This window comes from Peromyscus maniculatus, chromosome 1 (assembly GCF_049852395.1).
Source record: "Peromyscus maniculatus bairdii isolate BWxNUB_F1_BW_parent chromosome 1, HU_Pman_BW_mat_3.1, whole genome shotgun sequence".
In the NCBI taxonomy this organism is placed as follows: domain Eukaryota; kingdom Metazoa; phylum Chordata; class Mammalia; order Rodentia; family Cricetidae; genus Peromyscus; species Peromyscus maniculatus.
In genome coordinates, this window is record NC_134852.1 from 137,010,360 (window position 1) to 137,028,366 (window position 18,007).

Here is an 18,007-nt window from a genome sequence, read left to right on the forward strand (position 1 = left end):
TCTAATATGACTACAAGTTCTATGATAATGTCTAACTACTATCTTTCATTTCTTTATATCCTAATAGTTGATAATAATAACATTCAAGGATCAGAAATTTGCATTACATTGTTAAATGGATGGAATAAATACAATTAGAAATATACATATAGCATTTTCTAACAATATCAGTTTCAAATTTGTGTACAATATAAAACAATTCAATCCAATGTAAAGTATTTAAAACTAGTAATTGTCTTTTTCTTTTCTTTCTTTCTCTTTTTTTTTTAAACAAGAACCTTAAATCTAATCCCCTTTGCTTAGCCTTTTTCCTAACCCTTGACAATAACTTGTAACCAACCCCCCTAAACACTGAAAATTATCCCAGACCCAAAACCCATTAAAAAGACCAAAAAAACCACCCACCCCACACCACCTCTTTGGGAATGTGGGCGTCGTATTCTTAAAATTGCTTCCTGCTGGGTATGGGCGAAGTTTTCTTTATCCGTTTCACTCTGTTTCTTGGGATAGATGATTTGTCACTTTTCTTCAGTTGTCTCATTTGTCCAGTGTTCTTCAGATTCCTTAACCTTCATTCTCCTAAAAGACAAAAACAAAAACCTTTCCCCAAGACTAATTTTGGGGATGTTTCCTTTTGACAAGTTATTATCTGATTAAATGAAAAGGCATGTGTTATTGATACAAGTTAGTTTAAATTGGATGTTCATGCTGGTTAATGAACTATCACCTCCTCTAATTAAGAGGTCTCTCTTGTTCAAATCGAACCTTTATCAATTTTGATGGTACCCACAGCTTATCTTCTCCTGTAGAAACAAAAGCAAAACCACGTCCCCAATGTAATACATACCCTGGTTTCCATTCTGAGGTCAGCACATCCTTAAAGTATATAGGCTGATTTAATTCTGTAGTTTTTTCTATTATCCAGTGTCTCTCTGCAGCTGTTGTTCCTTTCTCATTGGCATTCAGAAAATTCAAAGTTAGAAGAGCATTATGCAGTCTATTTCTGGGGGTTTTTGTTACCCATTTCTGTTTATTTAGCATATCCTTTAGAGTTCTGTTTGATCTTTCTATAACTGCTTGACCTGTAGGATTATGTGGTATGCCTGTAATATGCTTTATATTGTAATAAGCAAAAAACTGTTTCATTTTAACAGAGACATATGATGGAGCATTGTCAGTTTTGATTTGTGCAGGTATACCCATGATGGCCATAACTTCTAGCAAATGAGTGATTACAGAATCAGCTTTTTCAGAACTCAAAGCAGTTGCCCATTGAAATCCTGAATAAGTATCGATAGTGTGGTGTACATATTTCAATTTTCCAAATTCTGCAAAGTGAAACACGTCCATCTGCCAGATTTCATTTCTCTGAGTACCCTTTGGGTTACATCCTGCTGGTAATGGCGTCTGATTGTAGAAGGAACAAGTAGGACATTTCTTTACTATTTCTTTGGCTTGTTGCCAGGTTATGGAAAAATCCTTTTTTAAACCTTTACTATTGACGTGATGTTTTTTATGAAATTCTGAGGCCTCCAGCACATTTCCTATCAATAATTTATCAATCTCATCATTGCCTTGTGCTAGAGGGCCTGGCAGACCAGTATGGGATCGAATGTGAGTTATATATAAAGGATGATTCCTTTTCCTGATTGTATCTTGTAATTGAATAAATAGTGAAGTTAATTCTGAAGCATCAGGGATAAATTCTGCAGTCTCAATATGTAACACCACTCTTTCAGCATACTGAGAGTCAGTTACTATGTTGAGAGGTTCTGAAAAATCCATTAATACCAACAGAATAGCATACAATTCTGATTTTTGAACTGAATTATACGGACTTTGAACCACTTTACTTAAATTTTCTGATTTGTAACCTGCCTTTCCTTCTTTGTTGGCATCTGTATAAAATGTACGAACTCCAGATATGGGTTTTTGCCGTACAATTCGAGGTAAGATCCAATCAGCTCTCTTTATAAGATCAATTCTATTGCTTTTGGGATATTTGCTGTTAATTTCTCCCAAAAAATTACTGCAAGCTCTTTGCCAAGATTCACTTTCTGTCCATAATTTTTCAATGTCCTCCTTAGTTAATGGTACGACAATTTCTGCTGGGTCTATGCCTGCTAATTGACGAAGTCTCAGTTTTCCTTTGTAAATCAAGTTAGAGATTTTTTCCACATAAGTTTTTAATTTTTTATTTGGTTTATTTGGTAAAAATATCCATTCCAATATAATATCTTCCCTCTGCATTAATATTCCAGTAGGAGAACGCCTAGAAGGTAAAATAACCAAAATGCAATCCAGCTTTGGATCAATACGATCCACGTGTCCTTCATGCACTTTCTTTTCTACCAAGGCCAATTCTTTCTCAGCTTCAGGTGATAATTCTCTTGGACTATTTAAGTCCTTGTCACCTTCTAAGGTTCTGAACAAATTAGTCAGTTCATCATTTTTTACCCCAACAATAGTTCGTAGATGAGAAATATCTCCAAATAATCTTTGAAAGTCATTAAGAGTCTGTAGTCTATCTCTCCGAATTTGCACCTTTTGGGGTCTAATTTTTTGTAGCTCTATTTTATATCCTAAATAATTAATAGAATCTCCTCTTTGTATCTTTTCAGGAGCAATTTGTAATCCCCAGCGAGGCAAAATTTTCTTTACTTCTTCAAATATTATTTCTAAAGTATCTGTATTTGAGTCAGCTAGTAAAATATCATCCATATAATGATAAATTATAGATTTAGGAAATTTTTTACGTATCACTTCCAATGGTTGCTGTACAAAATATTGGCACAGAGTTGGGCTATTCAACATTCCCTGTGGGAGGACCCTCCATTGAAATCTTTTAACCGGTTGAGAATTATTATAAGTAGGCACTGTAAAAGCAAATCTTTCTCTGTCTTTTTCTTGTAAGGGTATTGAAAAGAAACAGTCTTTTAAATCAATAACTATGAGAGGCCATCCTTTTGGTAACAGAGTAGGCAAAGGCATCCCAGATTGTAGAGAGCCCATTGGCTGAATTACTTTGTTAATTGCTCTAAGGTCTGTTACCATTCTCCATTTACCAGATTTCTTTTTAATAACAAATACAGGAGAATTCCAAGGGCTGGTTGATTCTTCAATATGCTGAGCATTTAACTGTTCTTCTACCAGCTCTTCTAAAGCCTGGAGTTTCTCTGTTGTTAAAGGCCATTGCTGGACCCATACAGGCTTGTCTGTTAACCATTTTAAAGGTAGAGCTGTTGGTGTCTTTGGAAGATCATCAGTTATTGTGCCCTGTTCTTGTATAATATGGATGGCTGGTGGCCACTCATTAGAACAATATCTTCTAATATTTCTCTCAGTAACATGTGCTAGTTTATGATTTGTTTCTGAGATTGGAGGGATGTTAATCTGAGTATTCCATTGTTGCAACAAGTCTCAACCCCACAGGTTCATAGTTATGTTAGCCACATATGGTTTTAATTTTCCTCTCTGTCCTTCTGGACCTATACATTCGAGCCATCTTGCACTCTGTTTCACCTGAGATAATGTCCCAATTCCTAACAGTTGAACGTTTACCTCCTGAAGAGGCCAAGTTGGATGCCAAAATTCTGGTGCAATTATGGTAACGTCCGCACCTGTGTCTACCAGACCAGACAACAAAACACCATTTATTTTTATTGTTAATTTTGGTCTTTGTTCATTAATAGAAGTTTGCCAAAAAATTTTCTTTATGTTTTCTCCTGAATTTTCTATTCTCTCTGTTTCATCATCCTGACCAGCATTATTTATTCCAATAGGCATTTGGTTATTTAATCACTCTCCAGAGCAGGCATTTCCTCTATGGCTGCCGGAAAGGTTTGAACTGGATTTGCACTGGGGACCTGCCTGAGGCCCCTCTGGGAGTTTCCCGAAGACTGAGGCAAAGGATTACCCTGTCTGTCCTTTGTTGATCTACATTCGTTGGTCCAGTGTTTTCCCTTACCACACCTTCTGCATACTCCAGAAGGAAGGGGCATTCTGTTGCCATTGTTCCTTGAAGAAACATTGTTTCTGGGAATGACCTGTCTACAGTCCCTTTTCAAATGTCCTTGCTTTCCACATCCAAAACATCTAACACTCCTCAAACCTTTTGAAATTACTTCTCCTACCCATGTATCATCATGCTCATCAGCTTCAACATTAATTGTTTCTCTAATCCAATCTTCTATAGGTGCAGATCTTGCCCTTAATGGCCTGATTATTCTTTTGCATGCTGCATTCGCATTCTCAAAGGCCAAAGATTCAATTATTGCCTTACTAGCTTCTGAATCCGAGACCATTCTCTTTACTGCTGAAGCCAGTCTTTGTAAAAAATCTGTAAAAGACTCTTTTGGGCCTTGCATCACCTTTGTAAATGACTCAGATTTTTTTTCTGGTTCCTCAACTCTGTCCCATGCATTCAAGGCTGCCGTTCGACATAAAATTAGGGTTTGGACATCATATAAACATTGTGCTTGTGCTGAAGCATATTGGCCTTCGCCCATAAGCTGATCCTGGCAAACTTGTATTCCTTTATCCCTCCATTGTTTTTCTATGTTTTTAGCCTCCTCCTTAAACCAAGTCAGAAATTGAAGTCTCTGGCTGGGTTCCAGAACATCTTGTGCAAGGTCCCGCCAGTCCTGTGGTACTATCCTATTATATGTTGACCAAGTGTTTAACATTTGCTTTACATATGGGGAATGCATGCCATAAGATACTATTGCCTCCTTAAACCTTTTTAAATCCAACATTTCAATTGGAGCCCAAGTATTTTGTGTAGCCATTTGATCAGGCATCTGCTGTACGGTTACAGGATAAATTAAGGGTGACTGTGTGAAAACAGGCTTTCTTTCTGCAACCTTATGATCCCGACTTGAAACAACTTCACTGTTAATTTCTTCTGTCTGAATTTTTACAGGTTTAACAAGTTCTTCTAAAGCTGTTATCCTGGCACTTAAATTGACTATCTTTTTAAATATTAAAATGTGGATTATTATAGTGATAAGGTGCATAATTCCACCAATACTAATATTATATAGTTGTTCCATTGCCAGACTGCCTAAAATTTCGAACAAAAACCAATTTTCTTCCAATGTACACATAAAACCCATTTGTTTTTTAATGTGGAAAAAATTCTCTTTTAGATAGTTTCCTTTAAAATATCTGATATGTTATGACTTACCAAATCTGCGTAGAACAGTAGAAATCCGAGGGGATTTTCAAAGCAGCCACCTAGTGTCCCAGGTGTAAATCCAAAGAGAAAGAGAGAGAGAGAAAGAGAGAGAGAGAGAGAGAGAGAGAGAGAGAGAGAGAGAGAACAAGAAAGCGTAGCTGGCTAAAGTTTAAATGCAGCCACGTGTTCCCTCTTGTGCCGAGTCAAGGCTTGGGTCTGACTTCCTTAAGCTCCGACCACGTGCGTTGGCTTTACAGGCAGGGCCCTGTTCGGCAGGGCAACTCTGAGTTGTTTGTAGCACCGGCTTTAAGCGAGCAGGATTTAAGCAAGCAGCTCACCGATAGTCCAGCCTGAGGTCAAGCAGTACTAGACCCAGGCTCAGAAGCCGCTGCTCGGACTAAGAAGCCGATCGCCGCCCGCCTGCCGCCCTTGCAGGAAAGCGGACCTGCCGCCAAGCCAAGCAGTTTTTAATGGATTCTTGTCACGTTGGGCGCCAGATGTAGATGTAACCAACCGTCTTATTAAATAAGAAACACAGAAACAATGTAAAAGAAAAAGCCGAGAAGTCAGAGCTCAGAGCTAAAATCTCACCCTTCTTCTTGCTGTCCCAGCTTCGCGAAAAGAGACCTACTTCCTGTCGGTTTGTTTTTTTAAAGTATGTTGTTCTGCCTTCTCATTGGTTGTAAACCCAAACACATGACTGCCTCGTCACTGTCTGAATGTACAGCCCCCTAGGTCTTAAAGGCATGTGTCTCCAATGCTGACTGTATCCCTGAACACACAGAGATCTTATGGGATTAAAGGCGTGTGCCACCACCGCCACACTCTTGCTATGGCTCTAATAGCTCTGACCCCCGGACAACTTTATTTATTAACATACAATCAAAATAATAATTCAGTACAATTAGATTACCACCACATTTTCCTGTCCCTCACTTAGGGGTAAACCCTCGAGGTCTTCTTCCCAATCATCTATGGCAAATGGATGTTATGCATATTGCAAAATTTGGCAAATTAAGATATGTACATGTGACCATTGACACTTATTCAGGATTTTTAATGGCTAGTGCACAACCTGGGGAAGCTACAAAACATGTCATTATGCACTGCTTGAAGTGTTTTTCATTTATGGGTTTACCAAAAATTATTAAAACTGATAATGGTTCTGGATATAGTAGTAAGGCATTTTAACAATTTTGTACCCAATGGGAAATTGTACATAAAACAGGTATTCCTTATAATCCTCAGGGACAAGGTATTGTGGAAAGGGCTCATAGCAGTCTTAAAATACAACTTCAAAAATATAAAAAAGGAAGAAATTTACCCTCAATCGCCACATAATGCATTAAATCATGCTCTTTTTGTTCTGAACTTTTTGAATATAGATGTCTATGAACAGTCTGCCGCAGATATATTTTAGCACAGTGGTACCCAAGTGACTTTCGCTCAAGTGAAATGGAAAGATCCCTGCTCGGGATTATGGGAGGGTCCCCATCCTGTTTTAATATGGGGTCGAGGACATGTTTGTGTTTTTTCACAAGAGGAGAATGAAGCTCGGTGGTTACCGGAGAATCTGGTAAGGAGCGTGGAACTAATAAAAGTCAGCTCTAATGACATTCCTATAAAGGAACCAGAATGAAAGTGGCTCGATTAGTGTTTCTGAGGTTTTGTCACTGGTTAATGCAAACAGTGAGGAAACAGAGTTCAGAGCTGTGCTGCTTTTGGCTTTACTAGCTCCTCTAGAAAAATACTTTATATCACCTAATAGCTGTGCAGTATTTGGCAAAGAGCTTTACAGCAGCTAAATACGGTAATTTCACCCTCAGTGTGAAGTGAAGCTTTTCGGTAGAACAAATCAAAAGTACTGCTGTGATAGAAACGTTTGTCTGAATTGAAGTACTTAGGGGAGCTATTAAGAATTTGAGTGAAGGGACAGCCTCTAGTTAAAAACCGTTTACCGCTGACAGTGCATCTCTGCCGGTCCAGAACGGCTGAGAGAACTGGCAACTTTGGAGTGTGGTGTCATCCTTGGAAGGTTACAGTTCCCTAGCAACAACTATCACAATTCTATAACAACAACACTCACTAAATCCCAGTGCTTTATAACAAAGCTGACTATGAACTCTAAACTTTAGAAATGATGTACGTACTTCCTGTCTAGTTAAGAGAATCTTTCTAATAGAGATAGTGATAATATTAAGAGTAAGAAGTAGAAAGACGAAAATAAGATATGTGAGTTTGTAGAAATTATTCTATCTTGTTAGATCTGTGTTAAGAAATCTTTAGGTGTTTGCTAAGTTAGATATATGCTAATGGTAGCCCTATATAAGTTTGTAAAATAGATCTATAGAGTTCCTTTAAGAATATAAGCTTGCAAGAAGTATCTGAGGTAGTCTTAAGACATGTAGTAATAAGCTTGTAAGATGCTAGTCGTAAATGTAAGTTTAAATAAGAATAAGATGGAACGAATAATAAGAAATATATTTACTAAAGTAGTTCTATAGTTTAAGGAGTATAAATAAGTAGATGTTAATGTTATATGTGAGTTTGTAAAAATGTGTAAATGTTGAATGTGAGTCTAAATGCTTTGCAAGGCAAAATATGTTATATGTGAGTTTGTGAAAAAGTGTAAATGTTAAGTGTGAGTCTATTAATGTATATGGTGAAAACACCTGAGACACAGGAGACAGTGTCCTAGTAGACTGCAAATTAGGCAGTCTGAATGGCTTCAAACGCTCCAGAAGCCGCTAAGAAGCTAAGAATGGTGGACGCCAGAACCAGCACAACAAGGCATCTGCAGCTGAGATCTGTGGAAAATCGACGCAACACAGAAAAACCTGAGCTAACATCAAAAATGGTGCAGTTTAAAATACTACTGTAACTAAAAAGGTCACTGGCTTGAGAATAAAAGTTCAGAGACGCTTGTTTGAACAAAAATTGTTTTTTTTTGTTTTTTTTTTTTTTTTTTTTTTTTTTGGTTTTTCGAGACAGGGTTTCTCTGTGTAGCTTTGCGCCTTTCCTGGAGCTCACTCGGTAGCCCAGGCTGGCCTCGAACTCACAGAGATCCGCCTGGCTCTGCCTCCCGAGTGCTGGGATTAAAGGCGTGCGCCACCACCGCCCGGCCCACAAAAATTGTTAAATACAAAAAGTTTTGTTTGAAAAACGTCTCTTCATATTTGGAAGTGAAAGCCTGATACCAGAATTTATTTCTTGTTTAAACTTTTTGAACTTAAAATGAGATAAAATTACAAAAAGATTTTGGTTATGGATTTCTCATATTTGGAAGGCTCGTACCAGAATTTATCATTTGAATTTTAAGACTTAAGAAATGAAATAAACAATAGAGATTTCATTGCAATGGGACAATTTTGAGTAATGACCTAGGAACGGTTTTCTGGAATTGGGTTAAATGAAGAAATTTATTTCTACCTAGAATCAAGATGCAGTTTTGTGTATGCATATATGCTTTAGTAACTGGTGAATTGTTTTGTGGAACTGTTTATGTAAAAATAGAATTACTTAAGGAACTGGTTTTGTGTTATAAATGGAACTGTTTAAATGGAAAAGTTTGGGTTTTCTAACTAGGCTTGAGACTTTGCTTAAAAAATTATAAAGAAAAGGGAGAGTTAATATTCCTTAGTCTATTTAATTTAAAAAATATTTTCTTATTTGAGTGGATTAATGTTATGTTAGTAAGAAATGCAAATGGGTATACTAAAATTTAAAGTGTAAAGAGTTTTATAAAACTCTTTTGGATGTTTTGCTAAAAGTTTTCAAAGTGATAATAGTTAGATTGAAAATACTGCTTTTCAATATGGGGTTGTAGGAACTGTATAAGTTTGGGTTCCTCTAACTAGGTGTGAGATTTTGTTTAAAAAATTATAAAGAAAAGGAGGAGTTATGAGATTGAATTATGTTCACAGAAACCTATTGATATTAATGCACCCTGGTTTTGTGGAGTTAAGGAAATATTTAAGTTTGATGTGAATACATCGGAGTTTTTCCTATGTTCTGTTAACAAGAAAATTCAAATGATTGAGTTAAAGTTGTAAGACAGAGAAAATTGTTAACTATATATAGCACCATATACGCTAATTCAATGGTTCTGTTAAGAGTTTGCTTTGAGTTGTAAGATTGAGATAATTGTGACTGTGTATAGCAATATTTATGTTAACCTGTTAATGGTAATGATGAAGCTAAGGGATTCTTTAAGTTTGTAGTTTCCTTAAGAGTTTTTGGTTTAGAAAGGGCTTGAGGCAGCTAAGACTGCTGTGGTCACCTTGGACCTAATTCAAAAGAGAAATGCCATCTATATCATCCTCTACTCCCATACTGGGAGGTGTAACAGCTATGGAGATTGCTGTAAGCCATTAATAGTTATTTTTTTATATATTAAGAAGAGGGGACCTGTGGGAGCCATTCTTGGGTTCCTCGTGGCTTTACCCAGCAGGTCTGCATAGAGGATGATCAGGACCACGGGCCTCACTTTTCATGGCAGTGGCTGGCAGTGTCTCTCTGCCTCCGCCTTCCACTTCCCACAATTCTCCTCTCTGCTAGTCTCGCCTATACTTCCTGCCTGGCTATTGGCCAATCAGTGTTTCATTTATCAATCAATCATCCACAGCAGTTTAGCTTGAACTGTTTAGGGGGCCCCCAGGCAGTGGAATTGGGACCCATCCCTAGTGTATGAGCTGGCTTTTTGGAGCCTAGTGCCTATGGTGAGACACTTTGCTCAGCCTTGGTGTAGGAAGGAGGGGCTTGGACCTGCCTCAACTGAATGTACCAGTCTCTGCTGACTCCCCATGGAAGACTTTGCCTTGAAGGAGGTGGGAATGGGCGGGGGCGAGGTTGATGGGGGCAAACACTGGGGAGTAGGAGGAGGGAGAACAGGGGAATCTGTGGTTGGTATGTAAAATGAATAGAAAATCTCTTAATAATAAAAATAAATAAATAAAAGAAATCTCAAAACTTCTACCACAGCAAGAGACAGACAGCTACAAAAAAAAAAGACTTTATTTTTTAAAACTGTTACTTTATATAACTGTCTGTATTTCTTTTCCTCTCACTCCCAAGTTTTTGTACATTTTTACACACACTGTAAACTGTTAGGGTTTTATTCCATTTGAATCTGCCTTATTGTGAATCTGTAATCATTTTTTGAACATTGATTTAAACTGCAGTGTGGCTTAGGACCAAAGTGGCAGCCCTGGCTGCTGGCTCCACCCACCTCAGCTTCCCAACATGGCAGAGATGCTTACCGCCATGCTCACCACGGAGTCTGGGAAGCAGTAGGTCTATGCATCCATCCATCAGCATGTAACCCAAAACTTTTTTTTTTGTCTGTACTAACAAAAGCTAAATCTACCACGTAGTGTGCTGCACTGCTTGGAGACACCTCTGTGTACCACAGCAGGAACCTGCCACGCTGTAGGAAGCCCACGTGCCACAAACAGGCCACACGCTGCGGCCTCCCTGATTCATGGCTTGCCTGACAGACAGAAGTAGGATGCTCTGTTTAGCCCTGTTTTAGAATGCTTTTTTAAAGCTTTCTCAGGTTTTGGGTGGAAATTCTTGCTACCACATTGAGTGCCAAAATGTAGCCAGATTTTTCTCTAGTCCCACCCCACGGTCTCATGTTTCTCTGGTCCTGCCCAGCCCCAAGGTCCTGCAGTCACTTATAAAATAATCTCTCAGAGTCTTAATATTAATTACAAATTATATGGCCTATGGGTCAGGCTCCTTGCTAGCTAGCTCTTATAACTTAACCCATTTCTATTAATCTATATGTTGCCACATGGGCATGGCATTACCAGTCCGCTGGCACCTTGTTGCTCCTCCACGGCAGGCTGGCATTTCTCCTGACTCCATGTACCACCTAACCTTATCCTGCCCTGCCATAGGCCAATGCAGCTTTATTTATCAACCAATCAAAGCAACACATATTCACAGCATACAGAAAGACATCCCACAACACTTTTTGTTTCATCTTACAATTTGATGTTACCTTGTCATCACTAACTAATGGTCTCTGAGGGAGTTGAAAACTAGATAGTTATAGTTTTCCTTGTTAACAAATTCAGAAAAGAAACTCACTAAAGAGGCGTAAAGTGTATAAGTTTGAAAGACATCAAAAGGTAGTTTTCAGTTAGTAATGCAAGTTAGGATACAAAGTGAATTAGGTACAAAACTTTAGACTCATCAAGATAAGATAGATAATTAGTATTTTCTCTAATTTTGCCAAGTGCAAATGGATTGGATATTGTTACTATAATTCTTACTTAATAACTTTTTTCTTTACTATATTAAGGTTAAACCTTCCTTGTTAATTCAACAAAAAAGGGGAAGTGATGTGGGATAATGCTCTTGTACACTGTAAAGATTTGTCACTTGAATTGGTTTAATAAAATGCTGATTGGCCAGTAGCCAGGCAGGAAGTATAGGTGGGGCAAGCAGACAGGAGAATTCTGGGAAGAGGAAGGCAGAGTCAGGAGTCACCAGCCAGACACAGAGGAAGCAAGATGAGAATGCCGAACTGAGAAAAGGTACCAAGCCATGTGGCTAAACAGAGATAAGAATTATGGGCTAATTTAAGTGAAAGAGATAACCAGTAATAAGCCTGAGCTAATGGCTGAGCAGTTAAAATTTGTATAAGAGTGGTAATTTGGGAAGCGGCTGCTGGGTATTTGGACTTCTTGGTGGGACAGAAAATTCCACCTACATTTCTCTGCCCAGCCATATTACTTACTGTCTCAACCTTCTTAGTGCTGGGATTAAAGGTGTGTGATCCCAAGTGCTGGAATTAAAGGTGTGTGCCACCACTGCCTGGCTCTGTTCCTAACTCTGTGGCTGGCTCTGTCCTCTGATCTTCAGGCAAGCTTTAGTTCTTAGATTACAAATACATCAGGACAAGCTTCTCTAAAATAGCAGTCAGTGCTCTGAAACTAGAGTCAGGCAGGGAAGCATGTGTTTAATCCCAGCACTCAGGAGGAAGAGGCAGGTAGGGTGACATAGTGAGACTCTTGTCATCTTTGGGGGGAGGGAGGAGACAAGGTCTAGTAGCGTTGAAACTCAGTATGTAGGCCAGGCTGCCCCCAAACTCAGAGATCTGCCTTCCTCTGCCTCCTAAATGCTGTTATTAAAGCTGTGTGCCACTACACCTGACTGAGGCCGTGTCTTTTAAAAGAAATTAAATTTATTTTGGTTTCTAAGAAACACATACAGAGACTGAATGTGAAAGGATGGAAGTCAAGAAGCCAGTATGTATTAATAAAGAAAATAGAACAATTGCAAATATATATGCACCCAATGTTGGGCCTTCCAGCTTCATAAAGGCCAATGGGGATAAAAGGACAGATGGGTCCAGATACAATAATAGCAGATGACTTCAATACCCAATTGTGCCAGTAGCTATGGCATCCGGACCAAAACAAACAAGGAAAACCAGAGTTACATTTAAATGACATCTATACAAAATTCCAGCTCAAAGCTATAGAATACATGTTCTCAGCCACCCATGGGCTCTTCTCTAAAATAGGTCACATCTTAATCTGAAAGCTAGCCTTAACAAGCAACAAAATAATTAGAATATATTTTCATATCTCTCAAGTCTTGCTACATTGTGTGTGCGTACACACAGGCCAGCACGGGACCAACACAGTACAAGAGGTCAGGACATCTAGCAGGAGTCAGTTCTCTTTCACCACGTGGGCCATGGGGTTGAGATCAGGTTGTCTGGCTTGGGGACAAGTGCCTTCATCCACTAAGCCATCTCAGTGACCTGTTTGGTTGGTTGGTTGGTTGGTTGGTTGGAGTTTTCGTTTTTTTTTTTGCATTTAATAAGATCAGAGTGGAATAAAACAAGATAAATGACAAGAGATGACAGAAACTATAAAGGCCAGGTGAGGTGGTGCACGCCTTTTATCCTAGAACATGGGAGGCACATGTAGGTAGACCTCTGAGTTCAAGGCCAGTCTGAGCTACATATCAAGTTCCAGTACTGCCTTAGGGAGACCCTGTCTCATACAAAGGAACTGTACAGATGCTATACAGATACATGGAGATGAACAATAGATTTTGTAACAACCTATGTTCATTGAGGAAATCAGGGAGGACAGATAGGTTTCCCTGCAGACACAATAAGCGGGCTCAAGACAAACTGAAACAGTGTAACAGGTTTATTCATGCAAAACAATTGCCAGGCGTGTTTTCTAGTCCCAGAGACAGAGGCTGGAGAAGCCACACCCACAAACAAAACAGGCAGACTTTATAGGCTAGGAAAGAGGTGATGACGTGTCCACCACAAGCTGGGTTGTGCCCAAATCTGGTCAAAAGCTGAGCACTTTAGACAGGGACTTGGGCAGCTGCGACTTGAGGGGAGGAGCTGCTGTAGCTGCCAAGAATGTGGGGAACTGGACTTTTTGGCACCTCTTCTTCAGAGGCTCTCCGAGGGGGCAGGGTTTGGAGAGAGAGAGGAATGGGGCTTTCCAGATCATGCAGGAGTGAGCATGCAGTTCAGTTCTGACTGAACAAGGCAACCTAAAAATTCCTAAGAATTGGGACTGGGGATATGGCTAATTGGTTGAGTTCTTGCCGAGCATTCATGAGGCTGTAAATTCATGCATATCAAGACTTAGAAAAAAGTCCACCCACAAATGAGTAAATGGAAAGAACAGGGCAGGGATTAGAGACATGGAGCCTGGAAAAGCACAAAGGGTCAGCGAAACTGCCGTTGGTTGGTTCTGAAAAGACAAGATTGAGAAATCTTTCATCGCACAAGCCAAAAGAAACGGAGACGTGTCAAATTGAATGAACAGTTTGTCAGTAGTGCTAGAGGATATCCCAACACAGGACCAGCATCTGAGGTGCTCCCTTTGACCTTGAGGACAGCCACTAGGGAAGGTCAGATCCTTGATTTTAGGATGAGTCGGAGTGAAGCAGGTAGTGAGTGAAGTGTTGAGACAGTCACACAGGAAAAGGACAACATACATCCCAGGACCTGGGGTGGGCTACTTAGGGAGTATTCATGCCTAGATTCCTTTACAGTGGCTGTATGATCCTGTCATTTTCTACGTTCCATTCCTCAAAGGATGCTGCCTCATCCTGCACAGCCTCAGTCCCTGAGTATTTTTGACGGGATAAATAAATGACACATGGAAACAGGTACAGAAAAGCTGGGGTTGGATTTAGCTGCAGCACTCTAGTTCAGCACATTTATTACGGTTGAACAAGGAGGTGGGGTTATTCCATCAGATAAACAAGGAGGCAGGTTCAGCTAACCATGGTAGGAGCACTCTGTAAGGCATTAGTCTGCAGGCTGTAAACATGTGGAGAATGGACATTTTCTGCAAACACTGTCAGCATTTGCACTCAGGAGAAAGGCTTTGCCATCCCACTGAACTTCGCCCCGGGGAAGAAGGCTTTGCCTCCCCTGGGGTTGCTTGGTGTAGCCTTGCCCAGGTAAACAACACGCTCACTGTGGTAGAGCGCCTCTTGCTCTGTAAGAACAGGCTTCTTAGGAGATTACAGCTGACCCTGCTCAACTTTACTCAGCCCAGATAGGAATGTTTACAAAGAGAGCCTGTGTTCCGAGATAACCTGGCTTGTCTGACGCAAACAACTCCAGGGAAGAGAGACTTCAACTCCAACACAGCCCCTCAGCTGCATCAGCCACGTTCCCAAGGCTCCGTAAAGGGTCCCAGCTAGCTCTTCTCCCGTGCACACCCCTCCATTTCCCCCAGGGAGAGAGGCTGCCCCTCTCTGTGTGTACTAATAAACACGGCCTTGTCTGAGCTCAGACTCTGGTCTCATTCTGCCTCCTGTGAAATCTAACACACTCAAAACTTCACATTTTCCCTACAGGGTGCAATTGTAACAAGATTTAAAGATTAAGCAAATGGGCTGGAATGATAACTCAGTAGTTAAGAGCACTGGCTGCTCTTCAGAGGACTCAGTTTCAGGTTCCAGCACCCACATGAGGGCTCACAATCAGATCCAGTTCCAGCGGATCTCATGCCCTATTCTGACCTCCATAGGCACCAGGTGGTGTACAGACACATACAGGCAAAACACGCATACACAGTAAATCTTAGAAAAAAAAATAAAGATTGTGCTGGGTGTCGTAGTACATGTCTTTAATCCCAGCACTCAGGAGGCAGAGGCAGGGGGATCTCTGTGAGTTCGAGGCCAGCCTGGTTTTCAGAGCAAGTTCCAGGACAGCCAGGGCTACACAGAGAAACTCTGTCTCAAAACAACAAACAAAACAAACAAAAAGAATATCTACCTGGTGCTGGAGAGATCGCTCAGCAGTCAATAGTACTGGTTGCTCTTCCAGAGGTCCTGAGTTCAGTTCCCAGCACCCACATGGTGGCTCACAACCATCCGTAATGAGATCTAATGCCCTCTTCTGGCCTGCATGCATACATGCAGATGGAGTACTCATAAAAAAAAATAAGTCTTTTTTAAAAGTGTATTAGTGATTTTTGTTTGTTTGCTTTTGTTGTTTTGTTTTTTTATGAAACAGGGTTTCTTCATACCTGTCCTGCAGGTTTCTTCATGGCTGTCCTGCAACTTGCTTTGTAGACCAGGCTGGCCTTGAACTCACAGAGATCCACCTGCTACTGCTGCTCGGCTACTTAGACTTCTTAAACATTTCCCTTTGTAAAAAGTTGTAAGGTGGCCAGGCAGTGATGGCACACACCTTTGATCCCAAAACTCTGGAGGCAGAGGCAGGCAGATCTCTTGAATTCAAAGCCTGCCTGGTCTACAGAATGAGTTCCAGGATAGCCAAGACTGCACAAAGAAACCCTGTCTAGAAAAGTTGTCAGGTGGTTTCCTGAGGTATAGTGGTTAGACTTAGGAATGAGGAGTGTTGATGTGGTAAACCTCAGGGTTACAAACACAATCGTCCTAAGTAAACATGGGCCATCTTGTTTCTCACATCCTTGTTTGAGATGTCTTTACAAAAATACATTTTCTCTGTAGACAATTTTCACCTTATCAATCTGTTGAAGTTTATTGATAAAATAAGGGGCCAGTGAGATGGTTAGGTGGGTAAGGGCACTTTGCCATGCAATCCTGATAACCTGAGTTAAGGTCAGCCTGGACTACAGAGTGAGACCTTGCTTTAAAAGGGGGACGATGAAGGAAGAGGGGGCTGGAGGCTGGAGAGAGTAGTTAAGAGCACTGGTACCCTCTTGGGGACTCACAGTCATCTAGGACTGTAGTTTCAGGGGATTTTTCGCCCTCTTCTGGCCTCCACAGGCACCAGACATTAACCTGAGTTTCCCAGACTGCAGCTCCTGTTTCTGGCCACACTGGTGGGGACTCACTCCCAAAGCCCCGAGATGTGGCCCATAACCCAAGAGTGCCCCTGCCTTTGTGGTTGGATTTCTGTCCTCTCCTTGAATCCCCACTTCCTGGAGACATCTATCTCCCTGATGATGCTTGCTTTGGAGCCTACCACCCTAGCCAAGGCCAATTATTTTCAATCCCATCTCTCTCCCAGGCTGGTGAATGAATGCCCAGCTGAAGAGCTCCCGCACATCCATATCTCTGAGCAGAAAACTCTGACCCCAAAGCAGTGGACCCCAGAGTGGCGGAAATGAGGGACCCAGGCCCGAACAGCCATTAAGCTGTAAATCGGGACCAGCTGTATCAGCCCCTTTTATGTGGAGGGGCTCTGAGGAAACTAAGGGACTTGGCTTTTCATGCCTCCCCTTCATCCATTGGAGTTAGTACACTTGGATGGATTCCTCTCCCCACCTAGGTCTTTCAGGTCCCAACTTAAAAAATAAAATAAAATAAAAATAAAGAAAGTCCTGTCCCAAGTCCCTGCTAAGGCTGCTTCCAAGCCTTCTCCATCTGGTCTTGGTCTGGGCTGCCACACCCATGTAACCCCCAGACCGCAGGGTGGCCCGCTGCCAGCCCTCTAGGAGGGTGATAGTGCTCAGGGTTTCAGTTCCCGAGCAGTTGGACACACCTCTCCTCCCTCTAAGCACCCCAGATTTCAGACAAGATACAGACTTCTGGCAGGTTCTACATGCGTCCCGGGAAGTTGTGTTGAGTCTTGCTCCAAACCTGCAATGCTGTTTGCTGGCCCATGGAAGCCAACCCAGTGGAGTTCTGATCTCCATATCCTTAGGTTTGATGTGACCACACTTGCCCTGCGTAGGACCATTGGCTGCTCAGCCACAGGGGATGGGAACATTTGGGTGTCTTCTCCAGGGAAGATACTGCCAAACAACTGTTCAGCCCAAAAAGGGTGCCAAGGACAGAGTAAAGAAACAGGTCCACAGGTTCTGATGGAGCTTGCTGACCAGTCAGCTGGGTAGCTGGGTGGAGGCGTGCGGACTGCAGAGACAGTGAAGAAGACAGAAAAGAGTCGAGAGGTCTGCCGGTCAATGCCGGACAGCCCCGAGATTATTCCACAGCCAGCTTATACACAGTCTTGAAGGACGGAGGTAGAACAACGCACAGCGCAGGCATTCAGCCACTATCTATCCTGCCTTGCAGCAAGGAGCAGGCAGCTTCATTTTCTATCTCAGTGTACCCCCGGCTGGCATCAGCAGCCCAGGTCTAGCTAGATAGTGTGTTCCTTCCCATGGGCTAATCAGAACTTTCTCACAGCCCTGAAGCAAGCAAGCCTGAACTCTATTGACTCAAAATAGACTTCAGACTCAAACTGAGAAACTGAGTCAGTTGTGGGCTCCCACCAGGTTCCAGCTTACTGAACTAAGGAGCTACCTTGTGGGGAAAGGGGGGGGACTCACAGGAGCCTAGGTGACAAGGCAGCAGAGGTGTCTCCGGCTGCTGGTCCCTTGCCCCAGCAGCAGG